Source organism: Carcharhinus amblyrhynchos, chromosome 17 (assembly GCF_965287045.1).
Source record: "Carcharhinus amblyrhynchos chromosome 17, sCarAmb.v2.hapA, whole genome shotgun sequence".
Taxonomy (NCBI): Eukaryota; Metazoa; Chordata; class Chondrichthyes; order Carcharhiniformes; family Carcharhinidae; genus Carcharhinus; species Carcharhinus amblyrhynchos.
The window spans coordinates 40,181,120-40,190,571 of record NC_137340.1 but is presented as its reverse complement, the minus strand read 5'-3'; the positions used below and the strand labels follow the sequence as shown (position 1 = coordinate 40,190,571).

Sequence of the window (9,452 nt, the reverse complement as noted above, 5' to 3'; positions counted from 1 at the left end):
TTGTTCCCACTTACTACTACCAATGACAAGTATCAAGATGTAGCATCATAATCCACACTAACACTAACTTTACCTGACACTGGAATAGTGAGTCAACTTCGCATCAGTAAGGGAATGTGATTTAGAAATTTCTTTTACAATTATAGAATCCCTACAGTACAGAAGGAGGCAATTCAGCCCATCAACCCTGTACCGACCACAATCCCACCCAGGCCCTATTCACGTAACCACACATATTTATCTTGCAATTTAGCATGGCCAGTCAACCTAACCCACACATCTTTGGACTATGGGAGGAAACTGGAGCAGCCGGAGGAAATCTAAGGAGATATGGGGAAAAAGTGCAAACTCCACACAGACAGTCACCCAAGGGCAGAATTGAACCTGGCTCCCTGGTGCTCTGAGGCAGCAGTGCTAACCACTGTGCCACCATACCGCCCTTCTGAGATAACAGACATGGCTGCAGCTGTATCAGTTACAAAACTCTGACTATCATTTTGACTGCAGCTGTAAGAATTTACAGCCCCATTAATCTTTATATCTTAGATCACAGAATCCCTACAGTGCAGAAGGAGGCCATTTGGCCCATTGAGTCTGCACCAACCACAATCTCACACAGGCATTACTCCCGAAACCCCACATACTTATCCTGTTAATTCTCCTGACACTAGGATCAATTTAGCCAAACAACCTAACCCGCACATCTTTAGACTGTGGGAAGAAACTGGAGCACCCGAAGGAAAGCCACATAGATACGGGGAGAATGTGCAAACTCCACAGAGTGACCCGAGGTCAGAAGGAGCAGTGCTAGTCACTGTGCCACCATGCCACATCTTCCATGTGTTGTTTTTCTTGCTCCAAGTGCAACTCTTCATTGTTCTGCTCAATAACATCAAATTCTATTCCATTCCTACCACATGCACATACAAACAGTTCCAGACTTTCTCGAATTACATTTATGACCTTGACCTAGAGCATGGGTTTCACCTGGAGCATTACTGTTTCCTCTACCTCTGCATGACTGACTTTTCCACTGTTGCTTTGACAGGAAATAGGGGCGGTTAAATGGTTTATGGCTATTGTGACAACATTGCCACTAACTTTCCGATTCTTGCTCTGAACTTGACTGCCATGGCCTGCATCTAGATGAAATCTGATGGACCTCCTGTGTGGCTCAGGAAAAGCACTCACTTGCAATTTGCTGAATCCCCTTTCTGCTATTTAAATGGCTGTTGCCTCATAGCAGGCTTCCTTCCACATCAACCTTTGCTCAAAAGCTTGCCCTGCATTTTATTGCGCTTTAGGTCTGCAATGAACATGTCTCTAAGGTTAAATTCTATGTTTGTGTCATAAGCACAGTGGTGAATTTCTTTAAGAATGTCATCTGCAACAGCCTCACTTGCCAACTGTCTCCTTTCACATAATACAACTCAGTGCAACCTCAATATTAGTCAGACAATATTGATTCCAGAATCTATTAATTTCAGAATAGTCAGTATTGCTGGAGTCTCATAGACAATACTGATTCATCACCACCTCAAAGTAACTAGCCCCAGCATGGTGAGAGCTCTGTAAAAGTGATACAGACTCAAAGAGCAGGTTTTCCAGCCTCCCTCCCCCAAAATCGGAAAATCCTGCTCGAGGTCAACGGACCTTTCCGTGGACCACCTTTGCCTACTCTGACTCCCGTGGCAGGCAGGATGGTAAAATTCCAGCCAAAATGTTTAATCTGTTTCTCCTCTCCACAGACGCTGCCAGACCTGCTGAGATTTTCCAGTATTTTCTGTTTTTATTTCAGGTTTCCAGCATCTGCGATATTTTGCTTTTATTGTGCTGAGGAAAACATTTACCATGTCCTCAGTTCTTATTTTATTCGCTTCCAACCAGATGTGTAACCTTCATTCAGAATTACGTTGGTTCTTTGTTAGGGCTGAACGTCTCCATTGTCCCCAAGTATGGTTTCATTTTTAATCAATTACACTGTGTTGACTTACTGGCCGGATCTTCCTGGTTTCACAAAGGGCTGCATTTTGTGGGAAACCCTATTGACAATGGCAGGATTAGAAGATTCCACCACTGGACAAAGGCGCTAACAACCAAAGGTGGGCAGCCTCCATGAAACACGTAGTGATTATGCAGGATATCCATCCACTGTTTACCTGAGTTTAACACATACTTGGAGCAACCTTTCAAGATGGTGAAACCTTCTCAAAATGAACTTTAGAAATTCTGAAAGGTGGATCACAATGTTCTTCATGCATAACTTCTCAAATGAAATGTACAAAATATACCATTCCATTCCTTTTGTTTCCTTTGTATTGTATTAATAGTAACACTTGCTCAACTTCAGGCAGCCATTATTAAACAACTTTAATTACACCTCCACAACAAAGAGGGCAGTATAACAGAATGCTCAGTAAATACCAGGTAGTAGAACCTCTATTAAGGAGCAGCACAGTGGTTAGCACTGCTGCCTCACAGCTCCAGGGACCTGGGTTTGATTCCCGGCTTGGGTGACTGTGTGTAGTTTGCAAATTCTCCCCTGTGTGGGTGGCCTCCCACACTCCAAAGACGTGCAGGTTGGATACGTTGCCCCTTCGTGTCCTGGGATGCTTAGGTTAGAGGGATTAGTGGGGTAAATATGTGTGGTTATGGGGATAGGGCCTGATTGGGATTGTTGTCAGTGCAGACTCAATGGGCCAAATGGCCTCCTTGCCACAGTATGGATTCAATAAAAGGTCTCAAGTGGGTTCTGCAACGAAGATTTGGCAGTCATTTGTGTGTCTAATGTTAACGTGTCTGTACTATCACCCTTGAACTCAATGGAGTCACTCCGTCAGGGAGTCACACAGAAACTCCCAGTACAGCAGTCATTCTCTATCAATGAGGCCGCTCTCCACCCCCTTCACAATCTCTCTCCATCCAGCCTGCCCTTTCTGGCTCTGCCTACTACCACGCACACAGCCCTTTCTAGAATCTCACGTCCTACCCCTGCCCCCCTCCTTCTTCTGTCGCCCCTTTCTCCTCTCCATCCCGTTCTCTTTCCGCTCCGACACAGAATCCCGCCCTCCGCTCCAGCGGAAGTGCGTGTCCCGCTTTCCGATCCGCCGGAAGCTCTGGCTCCGCCGCTTGGTTCCGGGGTGGGTGGGGACGTTCGTTGACGGATCGGTGGTGGCCGAACGCCATCTTGGCGGTAGAGCCCCGGGGAGGCAGCGCGGGGGCGGTCTCGGCTGGCGAGGTAAAAAACAAACACATCTTTTGCTCTCAATTCAGTATGGCCGGTACAGCGGTGGACTGCTAACTCGTCTGGTGCAAGCACAGGAGCTCGATAAGGAAAATAAGCAAAACAGAGTGCAGAACAAGTTCCTCTGAGTGCCTGTCCTGTATTGGTCACTCATATTCTCTGTCACACTGGCTCATGCCCTGGGTTGTCATTCCTCTTGTTCTTTTTTTCCCCATTGAGCATTATTTCATACTCTAACTTTTTTTCATTCTTCCATTGATTGTTCTCTCGTGCTCTGACTCATCAGCTTTGAATTGGGCATTCTAGTCCAACTTGTCACTTTTCTCCTCCTCAGAAGATGTCTTGAGTAAGTATCCTTCATGGACCACTATCTCCTGTTTCTTCATTCATCACTGACTTGTTACTTGTCTTGTCCTTGGTCTACTACTGCAGCCCTTACATTCATCCATTGTCTACTACGTCCTTTCACCAAATATTGACTTACCTGATGAAGGAGTAGCATTCCAAAAGCTAGTGGCTTTTGCTACCGAATAAACCTGTTGAACTTTAACCTGTTGTTGTGAGACTTCTTACTGTGTTTACCCCAGTCCAATGTCGGCATCTCCACATCATATCCTTTCATTCTTCCAGGAATGTGCCTCCTGCTCATCCCCTTCATTGAGTACTACTCCCCATTATTTCCTCATTGGCCACTGGTGTGCTGTCTCCTTACTTTCCTCTGTGGCTGCTGTCTCATTATGCCCTCTCCCATCCCTTCATTCTGCCATGAAAACGTGTACATTTTTCTTCCTCACTTATCCATTATTCAAAGATTTGTATCAAGTGCCATATATTCCTATATGTAACATTTTCTTCACGTCAGGCACTACAAGAATTTGATGACCCCACTTTATCCCAGCTATATTAACTCTGTCTCCACCTACATTAACCATGTCTAAATCTAATGATTGCTATCAGAGAGCAGGCACTTTCTATTTGCAGAGTGCAATATTTTTATACTGTGCAATATTTTACTTCCAAATTACTGTGAATGTATGCATAGTGCAAATGTCCAAACAAGAAAATAACTGAACAAAATGAAAATGAACAATGATGCACCAAACCAATGTCAGTTAAATAAATGTATTTAACATACAAGTAAACAGGTTGCACATTATTTGATTTGTTATTGTCACATGTATTAATAGACAGTGAACAGTATTGTTTCTTGTGCGCTATACAGACATACCATTTATAGAGAAGGAAACGAGAGAGTGCAGAATGTAGTCATACAGTCATAGCTAGGGTGTAGAGAAAGACCAACTTGATACAAGATAGGTCCATTCAAAAGTCTGACAGCAGCAGGGAAGAAGCTGTTCTTGAGTCAGTTGGTACATTATCTCAGACTTTTGTATGGAAGAAGGTGGAAGAGAGAATATCCAGGATGCATAAGAACATAAGAACATAAGAAATAGGAGCAGGAGTAGGCCATCTAGCCCTTCGAGCCTGCCCCGCCATTCAATAAGATCATGGCTGATCTGTCGTGGCTCAGTTCCACTTTCCCGCCCTCTCCCCATAACCCTTAATCCCCTCTCTTATCAAGAACCCATCAACCCGCTTCTTAAAAATATTTAGCGAGGCAGCCTCTGCCACTTCAACGGGCAGAGAATTCCAGAGATTCACCACCCTTTGAGTGAAGAAGTTCCTCCTCAACTCCGTTCTAAACCGCCTCCCCTTTATCTTGAGGCTGTGCCCCCTAGTCCTACTGTCTTTTTTGAGCGGGAAGAGTCTCTCCACCTCTATCCTATCCATCCCATTCATCATCTTATACGTCTCAATGAGATCTCCCCTCATTCTTCTAAACTCTAACGAGTACAAGCCTAGTTTATTCAGCCTCTCCTCATAGCTCAATCCCCTCAACTCCGGTATCAGCCTAGTAAACCTCCTCTGCACTCCCTCCAGGGCCAAAATATCCTTGCGCAGGTGCGGCGCCCAAAACTGCACACAGTACTCCAGCTGCGGCCTCACCAATGCCCTATACAGCTGCAGCAAGACCTCCCTACTTTTATATTCAATCCCCCTCGCTATGAAGGCCAGCATCCCATTCGCCTTCCTGACCACCTGCTGCACCTGCAAGCTGGGTTTTTGCGACTCATGCACAAGGACCTTAATTATGCTGGCTGCTTTGCCAAGATAGCAGGAAGAGCAGTCAGAGTCAGTGGATGGGAAGCTGGTTTGCATATTGGATTGGGCTACAATCACGACCGTTTGTAGTTCATTGCGGTCTTGGACAGAGCAGGAATCATACCAAGCTGTGATACAACCAGAAAGAATGCTTTCTATGGTGCATCTGTAAAAGTTGGTGAGAGTCGTATGGACATTCCAAATTTCCTTAGTGTTCTGAGAAAGTAAAGGTGTTGGTGGGCTTTCTTAACTATAGCTGATGCTATAGTTAAGAAAGCCCACCAGATCACTAACTATCTGTTCTGGAGACCAGAACAGATAGTTAGTGATCTGGACACCTAAAGCTCTCGACCCTTTCTGCTTTGTTTCCATTGATGTAGACAGGGGCATGTTCTCCTTTATGCTTCCTGACGACAATCTCCTTCATTTTGTTGACATTAAGGGAGAGATTATTGTTGCTGCACCAGTTCACCAGATTCTCTATCTTCTTCCTGTACTCTTTCTCATCAGTGTTTGAGATCTGATCCACTATGGTGGTGTTGTCAGCAAACCGGAAAATCAAATTGGAGGTGTATTTGGCCACACAATCATATGTGTATAGGGAGTATAGTGGGGGCTGGGAACACAGCCTTGTGGGGATTAGTGTTGAGGATGATCATGGAGGAGGTGTTGTCTGTCCTCACTGATTGTGGTCTGTAAGTTAGGAAGTTCAGGATCTAGTTGCAGAGGGTGGTGCCGAGGCCCAGGCCACGGAGTTTGGAGATGAGTTTTGTGAGAATAATGAGTGTTGAAGGCTGAGCTGTAGTCAATAAGTAGGAGTCTGACATAGGTTCCTTGTTATCAAGGTGTTCCAGAGTACAGGGCCGGGGAGATGGCAACTGCTGAGGACCTGTTGCGGCAGTAGGCAAACAGTAGTGGATCCAGGTGGTCCGGGAGGCTGGAATTGATTCCTGCCGTGACTAGCCTTTTGAAGGATTTTATGATGATGGATGTCAGAGCTACCAAATCAGAATTTAATGTAGAGGTTAATAGAATAGATTAGAAGATGTGAAAATAAATAATAGCAGTTGGTGCACTGGTGGCTGCCATTGTATTTGAAAATGATGTGTAGTTTCTACAATAATGTTGACTTTGTAACTGATACTTAAGGTTAATAAGTGAGTTTTTACTGGGAAGAAACCATTGAGAGATTCATCTTTGACTGCAGAAATAAAAGCTCAAACAATCATCATCAACTGAATCCCGAGATAAGATTACTTTCCTAATGTCTCCCAGACATTAATAATTCTTTTTTATGGAACGGTGTGGTTTTCTTAACATTTAGGAGCTTCACACTATCAAAACTAATTGTAGAATTATATGGGTATTTATTTGCATATCATTTACAATTTCTGTAAATTTGTAAACATTGGAAGGCAAAACTGTAAACAAACAAATTACAGGAAATTACAGCAGGAAAACAAGCAGGTATAAAAGAATTAATGATTTCGGTACCAACTTTGAAACATGTTTTGAAACAATTTTACAAAGGAGACACAGTGACATATATTATCACACCACTTTTAGGAAGCTACCTTGACCGCATAGTTTTGGGTATTGTACAACAATGCGATACATCAGGGCCATGGGTGAAACCATGATCACTCGGCCTTTGGCTAAGATCTAGTATCGACATGTTGCACTTGGTTGAAGTCATTAGGTTACAATTCAGCTTCATTTGAAGCAATTTTTTAAAGAGGCATCACGGCCTTTTGGCTAAGATGCAAATTAGATCAAGCCTTGGAGGAGGAGCTACATCTACTCCAATCAGCTTGGATCATGTAAATCAAGCTCAAGACAGGCGGTGAGAGCCCTGTCTTGTCAGCTTGGATCGGGAACGTCCCAACTTGTTGGGACTCTGAATTGGATTTGATTTGAATTGGATTGGAATAAAGTAAACAAAAAAAAAATCAGGGCCATGGGAGGAAAGGGACAGAACTGTTGGACAGGCACACAGGATCTATGCAACATTTTTCCATTACAGCATGAGAACATAGCTGTTAGAAATGTGTGAATCTATTTGGTTAGCATTAAGGCAAAGAGAAAAAATGTACTCAATTGGATATATGCTTTATGGATATATTCAAGTTTAGTGGTATTAACAGAAGAATATCACGCAAAATAGAAAAAAAGGAAGCAAAATGAAAAGCCTGACAGGTAAGGGGAATAGTGAAGAAATTTATGAACAAAAGGTAAAAGAATAATTAAAGATAGAGTAGATGAAACAGAGATGAAAAAGGAATCCAAATTGTCATTGGGATGAAGGAATGACAGACATTTGCTGAGATTTGAAATTCCCACCTGAAATCAACAGACTTTTGGCTGGTCCATCAAATTTCTATCCCATTTGCGTTGATTCCAGCTGTAGGTGGGACCAGAAATTCCGAGGCAATAATTAACTGAGTCAGCTTTCAAGGTATGATAGCATACTGTAATAATAAAGATGTAAGAAGTGAGGGAACAATTCAATAGATTAACTATGAGGCAGCAGTACTGAAAAAAATAGATGTTACATAGTGAAAACTGCTTAGAGCCCTAATGGCATGTATCCACATATTGCTGAAGGAAGTCAAATCAGAAATAGCAAAGGCTGTGACTGTGGCATTTCAAACATTATTCAATCTGGAAGTTGTGCCAAAATATTGGAAAGTTAACAATGTATACCTCCGTTCAGTAAGGGGAAATAAATGACTATAAATCAGTCTGTTAACAGCTTTGGTGGGTAAGCTGCTAACATAAAATCAGGATTGCCCTAGAAAGAACATTAATTAAGGACAGCATGAATTTGTAAATGACAAGGCATGTCTGACAAGTTGAATAAAACTCTGGGGTAATAATGATTGTTGTGTAATATGGCCTTTGATAAGATGCCTCTTAGAAGAGGCATGCTTTTAAAACAAAGGCAGATACTATTAAAGAGAGAATGTCAGCATGGATGATAAATCACTTAAAGGACAAGAATTAGCATTTAATGAATGTTTTTGGATTGCAGAGATGTAAATAGTAGTGGATCAAGAGCTTAGTGTTGGAATCGTTGTTCTTAATATATATTTTTTAAAAACTTTAATTGGCTACAGGGAACTAAGTATCACAATTTGCCAATGATACAGAAGTATGGGTCATTGTATTTGCAAAGTACTGTTAACGTTAGAAGAACGAGAAGAGTTAGTCGAATGGAAAGATGGATAAAAAAATTACATTTAATGCAGAGAAATGTGAGATCAAACATTTTGGAAGGCTGAGTAAGATGAGGACATATGTGTGCATATGTCAAATGGTACAACCACAAAAGATATGACTCAGGTAGTTGATAAAGTTATTTAAACCAAAATCTGAGATCCCAAATTTTATATATATGGATTTAAAAAAGCATTAAATTAAAGCTAAATCTCTACTAAGTATTGGCTAGGTTGCAATTGGAACACTGTATCCAGTTGTAGTAAATATGTAAACTTCAGAAGGGCACAGGAAGAATCACTCAGGTGATCCCAGACAGAGGCTTTTGTGGGGAAGGTAGAGAAATGGGACTATTTACAGATATAGATCAGCCATGACCTCAATGTCAGAACAGGCCTGAGAGGCTGAATGGCCTGTTGTTCAAGTGACCCTATTCTCATTGCTCAGTAAGTTATCAAGGGTCATTAATTTCAAATATCACCAAAAGAATAACAGAAGGACTTCAGAAATGTTTTAAATGTAGAAAGGAAGAAAGCCTACTTTATGTGCTTTGCGTGGTTGATCTTTTTTACTGGCCTCGAGAAGTAGAGTCAAGACTCTTTGATACTCAGTTTCAACTAGAATCCCAACAGCACATATTCTTTCAGGTATTTATGTTACAGATGCTTAATTACTTCTGTATTGGGAGAAGTAAGGTTTCGCTGTGGTGGAAATATGTAGTAGTGAAAGTTGTGGTCATCTATCCATCTATGATCTTTCAGTCATGAGAATTAGCTCAACAATCAGGGCAATAGGTCTGTAGGAAGATTGGTGCAGTGACTTCACAGTG

The 9,452-nt window shown here is 42.2% G+C and overlaps 1 protein-coding gene across 1 annotated transcript in view; it reads left to right on the top strand.

The window, feature by feature from the left end:
* The first annotated feature begins 3,112 nt into the window (after positions 1–3,112).
* Positions 3,113–9,452, top strand: part of fam204a (family with sequence similarity 204 member A) — a 94,443-nt gene continuing 88,103 nt past the window's right edge. Inside the window, exon 1 of the mRNA XM_080205849.1 lies at positions 3,113–3,238. The gene's annotated coding sequence lies outside the window, so the exon portion shown is untranslated. The remainder of the gene's footprint in view (positions 3,239–9,452) is intronic.